Below are 21089 nucleotides of genomic sequence, written 5' to 3' on the forward strand. Positions count from 1 at the left end.
CCAGTTCTTCAGGCTGAGCAGTATTCCTGTTCTGCCGAGATTCCTTTTTGCTTAAACTAGTCTGATGAGTTTCCATTGCTTGCAACAAAAGGACCCTAAGATAATCCCTTGGAAGCTTTTGCAAGCAGCCTGGAAGCATGGCCAGAGACCAAGCACAGGTGCCCTGATCCTCTCCCAGCTAACTAACTGCATTGAAACCACCAGCAGCAAACACAAGGGCCCTGTGGGACTTGGATTTCAAGGAAAGACATCCACCTCTAGGATAATTAAATAGCAATAGCAGCCACAATTCATATAGCGCTGACTATGTGCCAGGCAGTATTCTACCCACCTTACAATTCCTGTCTCATTTAATCATCCTCATAACCACATGAGGAAGGTACTATAGTTCCCCCATTTTACAGATGAGGAAACTGAGACACAGAGAGGTTAAGTGACCTAATCAAGCTCACTCAGCTGGTAAGTGTGGGGGGGTCTGCCTATGACCCTAATGTGCCTGGAGCCTGTGCTCCCACCTACTTTTCTACCCTGGTTCTCATGTAAGTGGTGTTTATGATACCCTGAGGGACTCGTTGATCCAGGTTCAGAAGATGGAAGATGAACAGGGGGACAGAGATTCAGCTCCCATGGCTGAGAGGGGCCAACAGGAGGAGCACGGCCGTGTCTTCCACACCTGCTAGGGTCCTGGTGGCCCATTCCTTCCACCCAGGCTGCCACAGTGGGCTAATATTTGGTGGTATTGATGAGAGTTGTTTTTCTCCCTTTTGCTTTTTCCAGACCTTAGCACTTGTTGCTTTGGAGGAAGACTCGATTCAGCCGGAAAGCAGAGATAACCCTTTTGAATTTCAAGAACAAGGACTTTGAGTTGTAAGAACATGGCCTTTGAGTTTCAAAAGAGGAAGGCCTGGAGGCCTCTGGGCATAATGTTTATGTCATTAACAAAATGTTTGGAGACTGAGACCCAAGAGCCATTTCCCTCAAGCCAGTTAAGGTCAAAGTTCCTTGGGCTGGGGGCCCAGGTAGAGGGCAGAGTTATGATGATGTGGGTCTCCAGAGAGAGGAGGTGTGACCAAAGCAGTGGCCCTGTGCTGTCTGGGGGAGGGAGTGTGGATTGGGGACAAGCCTCGGAGAATGTCTCCCCTTACCCAGCATGTCATGGGAAGGGAAGGGATGGTCACATAGAGTGACTGGCAGAGGGGCTGAGATGGCCTTGTCGGGGTTTGCCAGGCCCTGCCAACGTCTCCCGTGTGCCCAAGAGGGCAGAAGAAGCTGAGAGAAGAAAGAGAGAGAAGCTGGGCCTGGAGATGGATTCCAGGAAGCCTAGGAGGGCACATCTGCCTCCTGGAAGACAGAAACGAGGCCACCACAACAGGTGCCAGAAAAGACTGGATCGCCCCTGCCCCCTGCCCAGGTCTGGCCCTCTGGGAGCACCTCCTCTCCCCATATAAGAAACATAGACACAACCCAGAATAGGAAGTAGGGAGACCCTGACTAACTATCATTTCTTCCACCCAGAAATTAAGTAGAAATTAAGTCTCGTTTTGAAAACTGAAGTTATGTTTCTTGCGCACTTTATGTCATGGACTGAATGTCCCATCGTTTCCCTGCTGCTCCTCAAAGGGCTGTGCGTATTCAGCCCTGCCCTCTTGTACATTTCTACCTGAAGGAGGGGATTAACAAGGTTCTTCAGGAGAAGCAGAGGAGGCAGAGCACAGAACGGAGGAATAATACTCCCGCCCCTTCTGCATCACCAGTCTCTGTCTTTGACCATTTCTGCTGTCCCTGCACCCTCGTCTCCTGCAGAAAATCCTCCCAGTACTGATATAGTGGAGGTGATGGTTCTTTGTACTTATTTCATAAGGACCCTCCATCAGCTCCCAACCAACAATGCACCTGCTCTAACCATACCTGTCAAGTACATGATTTTGTCTGCTTGGGTGGAAGTTCAACATGACACTATGTTGTCTGGGTAGCTGTTGTCTTTGTCCATGACTCCTATGGCTACTTTTTTTAAAAAAAATAGATTTATTTATTTTATTTTATTTATTTTTGGCTGTGTTGGGTCTTCGTTGCTGCGCATGGGCTTTCTCTAGTTGCGGCGAGCGGGGGCTACTCTTCGTTGCGGTGCGTGGGCTTCTCATTGCGGTGGCTTCTCTTGTTGCAAAGCAGGGGCTCTACGTGCACGGGCTTCAGTAGTTGCAGCACGGTGGCTCAGTAGTTGTGGCTCGTGGGCTCTAGAGTGCAGGCTCAGTAGCTGTGGCGCACAGGCTTAGTTGCTCCGCAGCATGTGGGATCTTCCCGGACCAGGGCTCGAACCTCTGTCCCCTGCATTGGCAGGTGGATTCTTAACCACTGCGCCACCAGGGAAGCCCCCATGGCTCTTTAGACCAGAGTTTTTCAACTTTAGCACTGCTGACATTTGGGTGGGATTGTTCGTTGCTGTGGGGGTTATCCTGGGCCTTGTAGGATGTTTAGCTGCTTTCCTGAGACTCTATCTACTAGATGCTAGTAGCAACCCCCTCTCAAGTTGTGACAACCAGAACTGACTCCAGACATGGTCAAACATCCTTGGGAGTAGATCACCCCCAGTTAAGAACCTCTGTTTACAACATCACACACAGGATCCCCAGCATGTGCTTTGTGCTCTGATATTGATGTCATTGAGGGTAGACAGAGAACTATAATCAGAAAAGTAGTGGCCTGGAAGTCAGAAGACCTGGGTTCAAGTCCCAGTTCTGTCACTTCTTACCTGTGTGACCATGAGCAAATCACAGTTTTCCCACATGTGTAGTGGGGATAATAAATGAGGAGAGGGGTTTTAACTGGTTTCATTCACTACTGTAACTCCAGTATCTAGCGCATGGCACATAGTTAAGTGCTCAAGAAAATTGTGTTGACTGAATCTCTGCCCTGCCTCCCTCCCAGGGCTTCTGCAGGGTTCCATTGAAAAAGTCTGTGCAAAATTCCATGACTGAGGGGCCACAGAAAATATCGTACCCCGTCCAAACTCAGAACACAGCTGCCCCTGGCTGACATTTTCTAACTAATTTTAAATACATAAGAATCCATAGGGCTTCCCTGGTGGCACAGTGGTTGAGAGTCCGCCTGCCGATGCAGGGGACACGGGTTCGTGCCCCGGTCCAGGAAGATCCCACATGCCGCGGAGCGGCTGTGCCCGTGAGCCATGGCCGTTGAGCCTGCACGTCCGGAGCCTGTTGCTCTGCAACGGGAGAGGCCACAACAGTGAGAGGCCCGCGTACTGCAAAAAAAAAAAAAAAAAAAAAAAAAAAAAAAAGAATCCATAATAACCCCAAACTGGAAACAACCTGAGTGTCCTTCAATGGGGGAATGGTTAAATTCTGGTACCTCCATACCATGGAATACCATGCAGCAATCAAAAGGAACAAATTATCAATATTTGCAGCAATTTACACTGAGCTGAGGGAATCGTGCTGAGTAGAAAGAGTCAGTCTCAAAAGGTTACATACTCTATGATTTCATTGATGTAATATTCTTGAAATAACCAAAGTATAGAGCTGAATATCATTGGCAGGGGATGGGGTAGGGATGAGGGGATGGGGATGAGGGAATTGTTGTGGCTACACTGGAGTAGCGTGAAGGAGCTTACGGTGATGAAACAGTTCTGGATCTTGATTGATCACATGTGATCATACTGATTTACACGAGTGATAAAACTGCATACAACTACACACACACACACACACACACACACACAAATACATGTCAAACATGACATCTGAATAAGCTCTGTGAATTGTACCAGTGCCAGTTTCCTGACTGTGCTCTTGTACCATAGTTACGCGAGAGGTTACCATTGGGGAAGGCTGGGTGAAGGACACACAAGGTTTTCCTGTACATTAAAAATTTCCTGTGAATCTAATTATTTCAAAATAAAGATTTTAACTCAAATAATATATAAATAAAATAAATGAATACATAGGGACATAAGGAAGAAAAGAATTCTCAAAAATCACATGCAGTATAGAAATAGTTGAATTTCCCAGATCGCCAGAGGAGGTGAGACTCAGACCACAAACTCAAGCTGGCAGGAAAGGTAACTATTTTTCCATGACTCAGCCTAATTTGTCTCACAAGTCCCTCTTCTGCCAGGTGGCAGAAATGTTCCCTTCCCCCTTTTGCTGGGGTTGCATCTAGTTTCTGAGGGCCTTCTGTAGTGCCATCCCACTCCTCCAACCTTAGGAGCACATCTGGAGCCAATGCCATCCACCCAGACTGGCTGCTGGCTGTGGACGCTGCAAGTCCACACTGAGTCATCCCTCACCCCAACTCCCACACCATGCTGGGCCCAGGGGTAACCTGGCAGGATGACGAGCCCCTACCTGGCATCCTCTGATTCATGTGTAGTCCACAGGTAGGTTTGATTTGGCCCATATAGTATTTTTGAAAATTAGTTGCCTTGTATCTATATGAGATGATGGATGCTTTCTAAACTTTTTGTTTTCATCATTTCATGATGTATGTAAGCCAAATCATTATGCTGTACACCTTAAACTTATACAATGCTGTATCTCAATTGCATCTCAAGAAAACTGAAAGGAAAAATAAATAGCATTTATTTTTCAAAATTTTCAAAATTTTATTACAAAAACAATTACTTACCAATATTTGAAATGGGAATTTTCACATAAGGCTCTAGCTGTCTGGAGCAGAGGGCTCTGGGCACACATTCCAGTGGAGCAGTGATCTGCTGGACCTGTGTAGTGGCTGCCCCTTCAGACCAGCCATGCCCTCTTGTGATTCACCACCGTCTCCAACACTCCCTGTTATGCATCCAGCCTGGATTCACTCATTTATAAAACCTGTCTGGCCTGTGTGCACACTTGAGCTGGCAGCCCTCACTCTTCCCTGCCTCTGCCACTTTCGGATCCCCCGGGACGATTTTTCTCCTGCCCCTTGCTGGTGCAGAGAAACATCATGGCGCTGTCTCAGATCCACCAGCCCAGATATACCATTCCAGGCTGCCCTCCCAGGCTCCACACGGAAAGGGACACAATGGGACACAGCCCAGGGGCCCGTTCTCTGGTTTCCCTTGTTTCCTTTCAGACTTGCCCTCCTCCTTCCGATGTGGGAAGCTTTATTTTGTCTTAAGAGGCAGGAAGTCTTGCTAGTCCAGCATCTGGGTTGTCCCCCACCCCCCATCTATTCTGTTGTCCGTTCACATCAGTCTTTCTGTTTCCCTGACTTCCTAGGCTTTCAAAATTCAAAAGTCAGGACTGTTTGGCTCTCTTTTTTTCGCTGTGTCATGCCTTCCAGCAGACATATGATAACAGCTGCCTGAATTTTAGGGGTGGAGAGGATCTCGAAACAAGAAGAAAAACTGGGACTGAAGAACACCATCCGTTAAAATGTCACCCTTCATCATCTTGGTACATGCCAGGTGCTGTGCTAAACACTTTACATGCAGCATCTCATTTAGACCTTATATTGGAAACGGAGTGTTTGTCCAAAATCAACAGCTAGTTGGGGGCAGAGTTGGCTCTTGTACCTAGAGCCTATCCTCTTGGCCACTCGGGTCCCACAGAGGTATGGTTTTACTTCACCGCCGCCTTCCCTGCTTCCTGCGCCCCCAAGTCCCTGCCCGTCTGCTCAGGGCCGGGGCCAGTCACAAGCGTCACCTGGGCGGAAGTGAAAAGCCATTGGTCGAACTTTTCCTAAGGCCCGCCTATGCCCTAGACGATTGGTAGAATGGCTGTGACTGACAGGAGGCCGTTATTGACACAGCGTAATATATTGACTCTCTTCACTCCACTTTAACCTCAGAAAGAGAGTCCAGACAGCGGGGGCGGGTCGACTCCCTGGAGAAGGGCAGGGATGAAAATGGAAGGATGAAACAAGAGGCCGAGTCTGAGAGCTGGCAAATGCAGTTACAGGGAAGAGTAAATGCTGGCTGAGGTCAGTTTGTAAATCAGCAGCTTGAAAAGCGGCACAAAGCCAGTTCTTGGAAAATCCAATTATAATGCAGAGCCTAGGGCGCCCTGGGTTTCTGCTCAGCTCCCTGCAGAGCTTCGCCCCATGTCCCTTGGCTGTCCCTGGTCAAAGGGCCCTGAGCAGTCCAAGAGCTTCCAAGTCCCTGGGGCCCCGGGGAGGGGGGCCTGTTTTCTCTAAGCGCTTGGGTGGGAAGGCATTCCTTCCTCACCTCTGGTGTGTAGGAGCACCTGCTAAGCCATCTGCCCTGCCAACCCTCTGCCCACCCCGGGCTCTGCTCTGAGACTTTCTGCAGCCAGCGGGCTGGGAACAATGCGCCAGTGCAGCCCTGAGAAAAGACAGACCTGCCCTATGCCTCTGGATTTTCCCAGCGGTTCCATTCTGCTTGGACAGCCTGTGGACCTAGTTTGGACAGCACCATCAGGCTAACTGGTCCTCTGGCCAGAAAGGAGAAAGTGGTTTTCTCTACATAATTCAATGTAATTCAACATTTAAAATTTTGTATTAATTGGGATCTTTTCCTGTGAGAAACGTAACCATTTCTTGCACCTTATATTGCCTTTTAGCTAATCCCAGGCAGCATTCACAGTGCCGGCACTTATATTTAGACTTGTGCCTGTGTGAGGTAGTCTAGATTGCTGCTGGGCACATGGCACTGAAGCTGAGCTGCCTGAGTTCAAGTCCTGGCTCTGTGTTTACGGCTCCTTGGGTGAGTCATTTAACCTTGCAGAGCCTCAGCTTCCTCATCTGTAAAATGGGGTCAGTAATAGTCCTGACAAGTTGACATCTGTGAAAGGAAGCAGCAAGCAATGAAAAGTTGCTCTGTACAAGGAGGCTCTTATTGTTATTGGAGAGAAACTCCCAATGTGAATGAAGCCAGGTCAGGAAGGGGGTGGAGTGATGGGGTCTCTGCCCTGAGTCAGGAGTCACTGGTCTCAGCAGACCTATGACTGGAGTGCCAAAGACCTAGTCCTGGTAGTTGAGTTCAACTCCCCAGAGTCTTGGTTGGCACTGGAGAACCAACTGGACGCTCTGCGGAATTCACCTAGAGAGCCACAAAGGCCCGGAGGCAGGTGCCAGGCTGGGATTTCCTCTCCATCTCATCCAGGATTATGGAACACTGTGTGTGACGGGGAAGGTGGTTGTGGGGGGAGGAAGCCAGCAAAAGATGGAGGAATTGGAACCCCTCCAAGGCTTTGACCCTCAGGAGGCGGGTGGGAGACAGGAAGGGGTAGGAGGGTGGTGGGTGAATGATGCAGCCTAGAGCCAGAAGCAGCTGGCCCTTTGTCCTCTTGGCTTCTGGGGACCAGGTTGCTCAGAAGGAGGAGTTCTGAGTTAGTGACCTTGTGGGCTGCCAGGGGAGGTGGGAACTGCCATCCAATTTTGTGGAAATCTGCTACAGGTGGGTGGTCGAGGACTTCCTTGTGTTGGAAACTTCTTTTGTTTCAGGCCTTTTACTTTTTTTTTTTTTTAATATTTATTTATTTATTTGGCTGTGCTGGGTCGGCACGTGGGATCTTTAGTTGTGGCAGGCAGGATCTTTTTTTTAGTTGCAGCCTGCAGACTCTTAGTTGTGGCATGCGGCATCTAGTTTCCTGACCAGGGATTGAACCCGGGCCCCCTGCACTGGGAGCTTGGAGTCTTAACGGCTGGACCACTGGGGAAGTCCCCTTTTACTTATTTATTTATTTTTTTAAAGCTTTTTTTAAAAAAATATTTTCAGGTGAAGTTTTATTTATTTTCTTTTAAAATTTATTTAATTAATTAATTTACTTTTGGCTGCATTGGATCTTTGTTGCTGCGTGCGGGCTTTCTCCAGTTGCGGCGAGTGGGAGCTAGTCTTCGTTGCGGTGCGCGGGCTTCTCATTGCCATGGCTTCTCTTGTTGTGGAGCACGGGCTCTAGGGGCGTGGGCTTCAGTAGTTGTGGCACGCAGGCTCAGTAGTTGTGGCTCACAGGCTCCGGAGCACAGGCTCAGTAGTTGTGGCGCACAGGCTTAGTTGCTCCGCAGCATGTGGGATCTTCCCGGACCAGGGCTCAAACCCGTGTCTCCTGCATTGGCAGGCGGATTCTTAACCACTGCGCCACCAGGGAAGTCCCCCACAAGTAATCTTAATTCTAACCTTCATCACCGTAAATAAATGTTGCCTGTTTTTGAACTTCGAATACACAGAATTACACAGTATGTACTCTTTTGTGCCTGACTTCTTTCATTCAATATTGTGTCTGGGAGATCCAGGCGGGGTTTTTGTGTGGCTGTACTTTGTTCCTCTTCGTTGCTGTACTGTATTCCATTGTCTGAATGTACTGCAGTTGATGTTTTCATTCTTCCGTTGATAGACTTCAGGTTGTTTCTAATTCGGGGCTGTTAAGAATAAAGCAACTATGATCCTACTTGCACCAGTTTTTGGTGCACAGAAGCTCCCATTTCTGTCAGGCATACACCCTGGAGTGGTTCCAGGCCTTTTAGACATTCTATTTGAAAATGCTCCAAAATAAGGGAAAAGGGCATTAGTGTGTTTTCCTCCCTCCCCCTTCCCCCCACATAGCCACCTGGGGTTGCAGGTGTGAGGGTCTGAGAGGCAGAAAGGAGAGAGAGGGCACCGCACTGCAGCACTGTAAGAAGATGTAAAAAGAAGTTGGCTACTTAAGAAGATGTGAAAAGAAGTTGGCTACTTGTCAACAGCATTTCCCCTTTCTAAAATGTCATCTGATCTTTCGCTGGCGATGTGCATGAGAGATTTTCTGAACCTTGGAAGAAAGTTCCCCCCTTCCCCACCTGATGGCGCCTGTTGAAATGTTTGAATGTCTGGTAGACCTCAGAGGTGATCAAGTCCGTCCTTCCTATTTTACAGAGAGGGAAACTGATGCCCAGAAAAGTGACTTGACGAAAGCCTCAGAGCTGGTAAATGACAGGGCTCAGAACACAATGAGTCCTGGCCTCTAGGGGCCTCATCGGGAGGAAGGGATTATATTCATTTATCTTCCCCAGTGCTATCGGGCTAAACTGGAACACTTATCCCAAAAGTTTATAGTCTACTAGTAGTCATCCTTCTATGATTATTGAGTGTCAAATTCTAGATTTACTCTGTTCATCCTTTAGTAAACCTTATTGATCACCTACTATGTGCCAGGTACTGTTTTAGTCTTTGGGCATAGAGCAGGGGATAAAACAGACTAGCATTCCTACCCTCATATAACTTGCATTCTGTCAGGGGAGAAGACCAGTAAACATATAAAGAAGGAAAGTGAAGTAAGTTGGATAAAGATAAAAGAGTAAAACAAAGCAGGAAGGAGGATGGAAACTGTTAGAGGCTTGGGGGAATGGGGAGAGTTGGAGTTTTGAACAGAGTGATCAGAGAAGGTGACACTCAGAAACCCTGAAGGAGATGAGAGGTGCCGTGGAGTGGGATGGGGGCTGTAGGCTGGGGAGAGTGTTCTAGGTAGGAGGTGCAGCAAGTGCAAAGGCCCTGAGGCTTGAGTCTGCTGAGGTATCTGGGGAACATTGAGAAGGACCATTTGGCTGGAGTGAGTCGAGCAATTGGGAGGGTGGTGGGAGATGGGGTCAGAGAAGTGAGGGGCAGAGGGGATCTGTAGGACCACGTGCGTTACCAGAAGGACTCTGGCTTTTACTCAGAGTGAGATGTGGAGCCTTCAGAGAGCTTCCTGCAGGGGAGTGACAGGATCTGACAGTGTTTCTAAGAGGAGCTGCGGCTGCTGCCTGGAGGATAGATGGGAACAAGGACAGAAGCAGGGAGACCATTCAAGAGGCTGTGACGATAATCCAGTGACAGATGATGGGGCTTGGCCAGGAGGGGACAGTGGAGGGAGACGTGTCCTGGTCATGATTTGAGGCAGCACCAACAGGACTTCCTGGCAGGTTAACATTGGTCCTGATAGGAGACTTTGGCACCTTAAATGCGAAGCAGATGTGCTTTGCGGAGAAGGCCACTGGGTTTCAGGTACAAGGGTCTTTCTCATTCTTCTAGACCCTTCCTTCAGGTTCCCTTCCCCAGAGTCAGCAGGGAAAGGTCTCATTGTGTCTCCCTCCAGTGAGGGACCAGGCCCTCCAGCCAAGTAAATGTGAGTGTGGGTGTGTGTGTTTGGGACAGGGAAGTCACTTTGATTCCTCCTCTCCTGTCCCTTTATCTGCTCCCCCACTTTCTCTTTTCTCATTTTGATAAAGCTCTAACTGCTCACCAGGCCTACAAGCGCCTGCCCGATGGCACTCCTGTAAGGCCACTCTCCAGCCCCACTGACCTTCCTCCTTCAGCTCCTGCCAGCCTGTCCCACCTCTGGACCTTGGCACATGCTGCTCAGCCCTACTCTTTGACTAGTGGCTCTTTCTTACCTTTCAGGTCTCAGCTCAAATGTCACCTCCTCAGAGAGGCCTTCCCTGATCAGTCACCCCGGGTGCAGTTGCTGCTTTCTTCATAACACATACCACAACTTGTAATTTATTTGTTTACTTATTGATTGTTTCTTCCCTCACACCCTAAGGCATTAGAAGGACAGGGAAAGAGTTGGTCTTGTTGACTGTCAATTCCCCAAGTACCAAGCTGAGGATCTAGAGGGGCAGATTAGCGGGGAAGTGTGGCAGAACCTCTGAGATGGCCTGAATGACCCCCCTTTCTGGTATCCACACCCTTGGGCCATTTCCTCTACACAAAGTAGGGCTGACCCTGTGTGATCAATAGTGTGAGGTGATGCTGGAGGTGACAGCATGTGCCTTCCGTGCCATATACATGTATACGTATATATATAAAGGCTTTTAAAGGATATTTTTCTCCCTCCCTCCCCTCATACATATATATACATAGACACACACACACACACACGTGTGTGTGTGTGTGTGTGTGTGTGTGTGTGTGTGTGTGTGTGTGTTTGTATAAATCTCCTTCTGGGTTAGCTTCTCTGAACCTTGGCTGGTACACAGTCCATCAAGTATATGAGCCCTGAAGCCAAACTACCTGGGTTCAAATCCCAGGTCTACCATTTACCTACTCTGGAACTGTGGACCATTTCTTAGTCTTTTTGCTTTGATTGCCTCATTATAAAATGGGAATTATACCTACTCCCACTGAGTTTTATGTATTAAATGAATTAATAAGTTAAAAGACAGCTAGAACAGTGCCTGGCACATGGAAAATGCTATGTGAGTATTAGCTATAGCTTTTGGTACTTAGCACATAATAGGTGCTCAATAAATATTCTCCAAACTCACGGCTGTTTAGTGAATGAGAGAGGCCCCTGGTTCTTCGGTGCCACGCTCCTTCCCAGGGTTGCTTCAGAGTTCCAAGTCTTCATATGCAGGTGGGCTTTTAAAGGATATTTCTTCCCTCTCTTCCTCCCTCCCTCCCTCCTCTTCTTCCTTCCTCTCTTTCTCTTTCTTTCATACATATATTAAAAAGTTACGCATTGTTTACCTGAAATTCAAATGTAATTGGGCATTAAGCTTTCCTCTATTTTATCTGGCAACCCTAAACATGCCACATCTTCTCAGAGGCTTAATGAGGTCACCTCTGTGTGTCAACTTGGCCAGTTATTCACTCAAATGCTAATCTAAGTGTTTCGGCAGACATATTTATAGATGTTATCAGAGTTCATAATGACTGACTTTAAGTAAAAGAGTTTATCCTAGATAGTCTGGGTGGCCCTGATCCAATCAGTTGAAGGGCTTTATGAGCAGAGCTGAGGCTTCGCTGATGGAGACAAAATCCTACCTGGGGGGCTTCCCTGGTGGCGCAGTGCTTGAGAGTCCGCCTGCCGATGCAGGAGACGCGGGCAGTAAAAGAATGCAATTTTCAAAACATGGGCTTTTGTGCCAGATGGTCCAGGGTTTGAGTTTCCTATGCCCCCATGTTAACTATAGAAACGAGACTAAAGCTGTCATACTAAGGAGATTTGAAAAAAAAAAAAAAAAAAAAAAAATCCTACCTGGGGAACCTGTGGACAGCAGGCTTCCCCCCCTGCCCTCTCTGATGCCTGTCCTAAGATTTCAGACTTGCCCCACCAGCTCCCACAATTGCATAAGCCAATTCCTTGCAATAAATCACCTAATACATATCTCCTGCTGGTTCTGTTTCTCTGCTTGGGCCCTGATGGATGCACTCCACTTCTCCACCAGGCAGGGGCTTGGTCACTTGTACAGCTGGTTTACTTTAGATTTCAGCTTTAACGTCATCCAGTTCGAGGGTTAGGTTGATGGAACCCAGAGGGGGAACAAGGCGTTTCAACTCAGAGGAGAGACCGGGTAGAATGCTAAGTCTTGAAATATCTGAGGGCTGGTGTCATGATGTTTGTTGTTTTCTGGCTGCTGGACATGGATTTCCCCTTTATACTCCCCTCTGATGTCCTTTGGGGGGAATTACCTCATCTCCTCTGATTACAGTCAGGCCGAGAAGAAGGTAATCAAAAGCTCTGCCCTCTCTTAGCCTCGGTGTGGGCCCATGACACAGCCCAGGCCAATCAGATGTTCCCTCCCTGGATCTGCATTACAGCAGGTCTATTCATTCAGTGATACCCTGAGGGCTCATTCCAGTATTCCAGTAAATTCCCTTTTGCAAAAGCCAGGCACAGCTGGTTTCTTTTTCTTTCTTTCACTGGCTCTTTCTTCTTTCTTTTCTTTCTTTCTTTTTCTTTCTTTCTTTCTTTCTTTTCTTTTCTTTCTTTCTTTTTCTTTCTCTTTCTTTCTCTTTCTTTCTTTCTTTCTTTCTTTCTTTCTTTCTTTCTTTCTTTCTTTCTTCCCTTCTTTTTCTTTCTTTCTTTCCTTCTTTTTCTTTCTTTCTTTCCTTCGTTTTCTTTCTTTCTCTCTCTCTCTTTCTCTCTCTTTCCTTCCCCTCTCTCCCTTTTTCTCTCTTTCTTTCTTGGCATGGCTGGTTTCTGCAATTGATTCCCTTCTTCGCTGTTGTCCTTTCCACTAGAATGTAAGCTCCAGGACAGAAGGAACTGTCTGGCTCAGTGCAGTATCCCCAGTGCCTAGAACAGTGCCTAGCACATAGCAAGTGTTCAGTTAAATGTTTGTCAAATTACTATACAATAGGCCTGAAGGGAAGGCTGACTCCAGAATAATGGCTGATGGATTCAATCTCCATGAGGTAAGTTTTGGGGTTTCCTCTCCTGTAAAATGGGGATAATGGCAATACCTACCTCTTGAGGTTACTTTAAGGATTAAATGAGTCAATAGCATTCAAGTACTTAGAATAAGACCTGGTATATAGGAAGCTCCATAAAATTAGTGCTAATTGGGAAAACGATCAACCCTTGTTTTGAGCAGGGGCATCAGCTGCCATCGTTATTTAGGTTTCACAGCGTACCAGGTACTGTGCTAGAATCTTTTTTTAAAATTTTTTATGGAGTATAGATGACTTACAATGTTGTGTTAGTTTCTGCTGTACAGCAAAGTGAATCAGTCATACGTATATATATATCCACCCTTTTTTAGATTCTTTTCCCATATAGGTCATTACAGAGTATTGAGTAGAGTTCGCTGTGCAATACAGTAGGTCCTTATTGGTATCTATTTTACACATAGTAGTATGTATATGTTAATCCCAATCTCCCAATTTATTCCTCCCCCCCTTACCCCCGGGAAATCATAAGTTGATTTTTTTTTTGCAGTACGTGGGCCTCTCACTGTTGTGGCCTCTCCCGTTGCGGAGCACAGGCTCCGGACGCGCAGGCTCAGCGGCCATGGCCCTCGGGCCCAGCCGCTCTGCGGCATGTGGGATCCTCCCGGACCGGGGCACGATCCTGTGTCCCCTGCTTCGGCAGGCAGACTCTCAACCACTGCGCCACCAGGGAAGCCCATAAGTTGTTTTCTACATCATAACTTGATATAGCTTATATGTAGGATCTAAAAACAAGGGTACAAATGAACTTATCTACAAAACAGAGTTACAGATGTGCTAAAATCTTTTTATGCATGATCTCGTTTTTTTTTTAAATGAATTTATTTATTTATTTATTTTTGGCTGCATTGGGTCTTCATTGCTGTGCGTGGGCTTTCTCTAGTTGTGGTGAGCGGGGGCTACTCTTCATTGTGGTACGCGGGCTTCTCATTGCGGTGGCTTCTCTTGTTGCAGAGCACGGGCTCTAGGTGCATGGGCTTCAGTAGTTGTGGCACGAGGGCTCAGTAGTTGTGGCTCGTGGGCTCCAGAGTGCAGGCTCGGTAGTTGTGGCTCTCAGGCTTAGCTGCTCCACGGCATGTGGGATCTTTCCAGACCAGGGCTCGAACCCGTGTCCCCTGCATTGGCAGGTGGATTCTCAACCACTGCGCCACCAGGGAAGTCCCGATCTCATTATTTTTAACACCTTAAATTTTCCAACCAAAAAATGGATTGCCTTGTGAGGAAATGAGGCTCCCCTCAGTGGGAATGATGCATTTGTGTGCTATTTGTACTGTGCTTGCTTTCTTGGAGGTGGCTGTCTCAGGTGTGGGTGGGCGCAGGCTGGCAGGATGAAAGGTCTGGTAGTGTTTCCCCTCCCTCTGGGGTAGGTCAGCCCTGTGGGGGCAATCCCAGCTGTATTGGCTGCTGTTGGAGCCAACAATTTCCAGTGGTTCTAGCAGTTTCTGGTTCTAATACAAATAAGGTGACCCTCCCTCGTTTGCCTGGGATTTTCCATTTTAGCACTAAAAGTCCCACATCCTGGGAGCCCCCTCAGTGCCAGGCAGATTGGGATGGTTGGTCATTCTAATTCAAGATGACCCAGAGGTGTCCTGACATGTGAGCAGAGCACAGCAATGGAGAATAATTGTAGCCTAGCAGGTAGTTAGCACCTGGGAAACTTGTAATCAGGTAGCAATGCCCTAGTCACCAGGAGGAGGCTCAGGGGCAGAAGCCCCCTTCCAGGCTGGTAGTCAGCGTGGGTAGGGTCCAAGGTGAGCTGGGATGTTAGGTAATGTAATCGGATTCTTTGTCATTTCAAGTCCTAGAAAACCAATCTCACACTGACTCACAGAAAAGGGAATGTAAAATCTATGACTACAACTAGCTTCAGGTATGGTTAGATGCAGGGCATCTATATAACAACATCATCTAGATAAGGTCTAGATAAATGACATCATCTAGATAAGGTCTCTCTCCATCTCTTGGCTTAACTTTTTTCTGTGCTGCCTTTATGTTAGGCAGCCTCTCTTTCATCATGGTGGCCCTGGCTGCTCTAGGCTGACAATCCTCCCAGGTACAAGGGGGAAAAGAGAGAGATCCTCTTGGCAAACAATGCCAATATAAATCTTTTTTGGCTCTGATTGGGTTACATGCTCATTGCTGAATCAATCACTGGGGGGAGGGCGAGCATGTAGGGAATGCAACAGTACTCTGATTGGCTTAGCCATGTTCCACCCAAACCAGAGGGTCATGGCATCTGGGATATGGGGACCGGTGGGCTGAACTTGCAGGTATGACCAAATACAAATGATGATAGTAATAATGATAATAACAATAGTAATGGCAGCCAGCATTTACATAGTGCTTACTCTGGTCTCAGTGGCAAGAAAGAGCGAGGATGTCTGGGAATTAGGCTACATATATACCTGTTAAGGTGTCTTTGGAAACTCTTACATTGGGGTGGGAGTTTGGGTTGAAAAATCAGTGGTGTTCAAACCTGGCTGTGTGTTAGAATCACCCTTTTTTTTTTTTTTTTTTTTGGTACGCGAGCTTCTCACTGTTGTGGCCTCTCCCGTTGTGGAGCACAGGCTCCGGACGCGCAGGCTCAGCGGCCATGGCTCACGGGCCCAGCCACTCCGCAGCGTGTGGGATCTTCCCGGACCGGGGCACGAACCCGTGTCCCCTGCATCGGCAGGCGGACTCTCGACCACTGCGCCACCAGGGAAGCCCTAGAATCACCTTTTAAAGAATAACTATGGGCCCCACCTCAGACCAATTGAATAAGAATCTCTGGGGGTGGGACCCTCATGTTAGGGTTAAGAAAACCTCTCCAGGTGTTTCTACTGAACCTAGCCTCCAGGCAGGACTAAGAACCCCTTGGGTAGCTCAGTGTGTCTTGGGTGAGGCATCTGTAGGTCTAACACCCAGCCAGGTGTTTCCTATACTTATTATTGCTTGAGGGCCCCTGAATAAGGTCCTGCTTTCCATCACAGCTTGGCACCCTGGGATCAACAGATAAGGCTGCTCCTGGCCAGAGGTGTAAGGCCTGGGTGCATTTGCGGGCCACCTGAGGGCTGAGAGGATGAATATCTCAGGCACTCTGTCACCATTCTGCAGTGAGAACTCGATCCAAGTTCTCTTTTACGAGTCTGTGAAGCTTTACAATTGCCCTACCCCCTGTAGAAGGACCCCAGTTTCATTACCTGATAGGCTCATTTTCCTGTGAAATTAACGGTGTCTTCCTTGGAAGATTTTAAATTAGGTCTCGCCTCTGGCGTTGACTTGAGAATTAGTTCTCTCCTAGGTGCGGACCTCCTTCCTTTAACAGGATGGCTACCTGCGGGAGAAAAAGTTATCCTGTCCTTATTTACCCAACGACATTACCAGTGACAACTGTACACTGAATTTTCCTGATTGTAATAGTCAAGAAAGCTTTATGGGAGCTGGTTATAAGATTCCTTGATAGATGTGTGATTGGGAATAAAAAATTATTTTCTTCTAGCAACAGTGTTATTAAAATCAAGGTGGGGCTTCCCTGGTGGCACAGTGGTTAATGCAGGGGACATGGGTTCAAGCCCTGGTCTGGGAAGATGCCACATGCCACAGAGCAACTAAGCCCGTGCGCCACAACTACTGAGCCCGCTCGCCTAGATCCCGTGCTCTACAACAAGAGAAGCCACCGCAATGAGAAGCCTGTGCACCGCAAGGAAGAGCAGCCCTGGTTCACCGCAATCAGAGAAAGCCCGCTCGCAGCAACGGAGACCCAACGCAGCCCAAAATAAATAAATAAATAAATACATAAATAATACATACATAAATACATACATAAATAAATAAAATTGAAAGAAGAGAAAACCAAGGTGGTTTTTCAAGCTAGCCCACAAAGATCTATGCAAGTCCTATGAATAACTGTAGAAAGCGCTGGAATGGATCAATAGGAATAACTTTTCATTTATAAAAGTTATCTAACATTTTCGATAGAAAAAAGTACTGATTCAGAGTTAATAGAATGTGTCATTAGAAAACTCTTTACATCTCCCTCTTAATACGTATGTTTTGGGCATATAGGACAATACGTTTATCTTTCTTGTTTTTCCATGTTCTGTCTTCCGTGTCCATTTTATTTCACGAGCCAGAATAATAGTACAGCAAATGAGTGGTGTGTGACAAACACATTTATCAGTGGCCGTCCCGATAATGATCGTCTTTCATGATCGACACGCGTAAGGGAGCCCGCCATCCACAGCCCTACTGTTCACCCTCAGCTGAGCCCGAGGTGGTGATCCCACACAGGTCGTTTCTGCCCACTCCTGGCCGTGCTGAGTAACCCAGCAGCCCTACGTGCTGTGTGGCAGAAACGTTAATTACCGGGGCTCCGCTTCTCAGGGAGAGCCACGAGGACGTTGGGGATGAGCCTGTGAAGGGTGGAGGATACCTCTGGGACAAAGGCACAGAGCTGAGGGAGGGGCCTGGGGCTGCCCCTCACGCCCCCACCCCGCTGTCTCCCCGGGGAGCGCAGTCCAGCTGGGCCACCTAGTTCAGGGCCTGTTTGGCCGAGTGTCCTAATCATAACACCGCCATCTTTTCTAGCATCCCTGTTGTCGGGGCTGGAAGGGCTGCAATACCCAGATGCTTTCATCTCCGGATGGGAAGCTGAGGCCAGCGAAGGCTGTGGCTTCCATGCCCAGGGTCCCACAGCCAATCAGAGGCGGTGCTGGCCTTGAACTCACATATTCTGACCACCGGTGCAGGGCCCTTTCTACTCTGCTCTGACACCTCTCTCCTCTTTCCTGTATGTTTCTCAAATTCTGGTTAAAGACAGCAGCTGTTCTATCAGTCCAAGCACGCATATGAAGCACACTGGAGAGCCCCAGGGGGTCAGGGCACCCCTCTTTTTGTCCTTTTCTGGGCCTCGGGTGCCCCTTGAGAGCTCCCATTACTCTTCAGGGAATTTATTTGCATACATGTCTTCTTCTAGTAGAATGTAAGCTCCTTGAGGGGAGGGACTGTGTCCCATTGGTTTCCTTATTGCCCATGACAAGCTTGCGGTCCCACCCAGAGAAGGCACTTGATAAGCGTTTGATGAATGAACGTGTGAGCGTCACAGCATGATGTTCAGTAAGTCCCCTACATACGAATGAGTTCCTTTCTGAGAGTGTGCTTGTAAGTCCAATTTGTTCATAAGTCCAACAGAGTTAGCCTAGGTACCCAACTAACACAATCGGCTATATAGTACTGTACTGTAATGGGTTTATAATCCTTTTTCACGCAATAATACATGAAAAACAAACAAATAAAAAATAAGGAAAATTTTCTTTTTTACGGGCTCCGGACGCGCAGGCCCAGAGGCCACGGCTCACGGGCCCAGCCGCTCCGCGGCATGTGGGATCTTCCCGGACCGGGGCACGAACCCGCGTCCCCTGCATCGGCAGGCGGACTCTCAACCACTGTGCCACCAGGGAAGCCCAAGAAAACATTTTTAGTCTTACAGTACAGTACCTTGAAAAGCACAGTAGTACAGTACAACAGCTGGCATCCAGGGGCTGGCATTGAGTGAAGAGGCAAGAAGAGTTACTGACGGGAGGAGGGAGAGGAGGTGGGAGACGGTACAGCTGAAGGATCGTCAGCAACAGGAGACGGAGGGCGAGCTGCACAACCACCTGCAGAGGATGCACGCACGTGACAACGTACACCAGACACATGAACTAACACGTGTTTGGACATGCGAACGCACGTTCGCGTCTTCGAAAGTTCGCAACTTGAAGGTTTGTACGTAGGGGACTTACTGTATTTTCATTCCAGATAGAATTCCAAACTATTCCTCTGCGCCACCTGCCCCCTCTCAGCTAGAACCACTCCCCAGTCTGAGCTCTAGTGCGTGGTGTATGGTGAGCTCAGCTGTGACTGTTTTATCCCAGGATTTAAAGGCTTTGCTGCTCACCATGTCCTGTACTCGAGGCTCATCCAGTCCCCCAGCAGCCCAGGGAGAGAAGGATACAACTATTCCCATGACCCTTCAGATGTGGCGACTGAGACTGGGTTCTCATCTAGGCCAAGGTCACGCAGGAGGTAAGTGTTGGGACCAACCTTGAAGACAGGTCCGGGTGCTAACTCACATCCTCTTTCGGCTGCAAGTGAGACTCCATGGATTGTAGAAAAGTAGCTCCTGGTCAGGGGTGAGTTGTGGATTGCGTGTTCCTCCGTGTGCTTATGGGGTTCCGTGAGGTTCTGTCTGGCCACCACTGCTTTGGGGATTTCTTCTTTAAGTGATGATTGTAGAGCCGTTCTCTCTGCCAGGATTAAGAAGAGCGAGATCCAAGTTGTAGCTCCAGTCCTGGCTTTCTTTTTTTTTTTTTTAAATACCTGGCTTTGACCCTCGCAAGCTGCGTCAACGTGGGCAAGCTGCGTCTCTTCTCTGAGCCTCGATACCCTCACCTGTGATGTGAGCTCATCAGAACTCATGGCCCCGCTGTCCATGAGAAAGGCAGGGCCCCACCAGCCAGCCCCCATGTCCCTGGGCTGGCCTGGTCAGGAAACAAAGCGCTGATCCCAGGCTCCTCCGATCCTTTGGCTGGTGAGGAGTCTCCCTGTCTTGGGCAATTCTGGAAGATTCCTGAAGAATGTGGGTTCTGTGCCTGCAGTGACTCCCGGACAAGGCCACTTCTCAGGCTGAGGGAGTTCAGAAGCTCAGGGAGCAGCTGGAGACGAGCAGGCGCACAGCTGTGCTGAGGACCCGGAAGGAGGCCCGGGGGAAGGAGCATTGGCTGGGCCGCCTCCCCGGCCCGGCTCCTCCCCGACGTCCCCGCATCCCACCTCCTCCCATCACAGCCCTTCTGGAGGAGCCCAGGCAGCAGCATCCTGCTATTGCCTTGCCCCAGCTCCTCGGCCTCAGGCTGGAGATGACCCCCACCCCCAGAGGCAGCAATTTCCCAACGGGTTACAAGGGCTCACTGGGACAACTGTGCAAGGAAGAGGAAGAATTACAAGAGCTGTAACCGGTAAACCCTAATAACAACCGCCTGGGGGAGACCCTGCCAAACACCTACGGGTCCCTTCCCATTTTATCCTCACGACAACCCGGGAAGGGTTACTGCCACCCCATTTTACAGATGACCAGGCTGAGGCTCAGAGAGGTTAGCAGTCCCACAGCCGGTAAGCGGCCGCATGGGCATCTGAACCCAGGCAAGCAGGCAGGCTCACGGGCGGGGTCTTAGTCTCCGCAATTGCGCTCTGAGGAGAGGCTCATTCCCCTGGAATCGGACCTACTACTAGACTGGAAGTGGCAATTTGGAGGATGCGGTCCAGTGGCTGCACGTACCCAGCTGGGGCAGGGGAAATGACCTCCTCTGTGCCTACACATCCTTGGGACCTGGCACTGCAAACTGGGCTCCCGGCCACCATTCGTAAGTGGTTCATGGGGTAAGAGCTGGGGGCAGAAATCAAGAAAAGAATGAAAAACACTTTCTCCTTTTCTGAAAGGTGGAGCTCAGCTCTGCTGGGTCGTGCCTTTGTGACATTTATCACAAATGTCATCTGGATAAATTGGGAGTTTGGGATTGACATATACACACTACTGTATATAAAATAGATAACTAATAAAGACCTACTGGATAGCACAGGGAACTCTACTCAATACTCTGTACTGCCCTATATGGGAAAAGAATGTAAAAAAGGGTTGATACATGTATATGTATGACTGATTCACTTTGCTGAACATCTGAAGCTAACACAACATTGTAAACCAACTCTACTCCAATAAAAAATGAAAAATAAATTTAAAAATTTGAAAACTTAGGGAAAAAAAAAATCTTTGGTGCCTGTTCCCTCCATGTTGTCAGCTCCATGAGGGCAGCAGCCAGGGCACTTTTGGTCGCTTGATGAATGGCCAGTGCCCATCACAGTACCTGGCATGTGGGAAGTGACTGATCAATGTTGGCCAGTCCCTCCAGAGTGAGGAGGGTGCCACTTCAGCATGAACCATAAAGAGTACAGCATGGTGTGTGCGTTTTCTCAG

Source organism: Lipotes vexillifer, unplaced genomic scaffold (assembly GCF_000442215.2).
Source record: "Lipotes vexillifer unplaced genomic scaffold, Lipotes_vexillifer_v1.1 scaffold496, whole genome shotgun sequence".
In the NCBI taxonomy this organism is placed as follows: domain Eukaryota; kingdom Metazoa; phylum Chordata; class Mammalia; order Artiodactyla; family Lipotidae; genus Lipotes; species Lipotes vexillifer.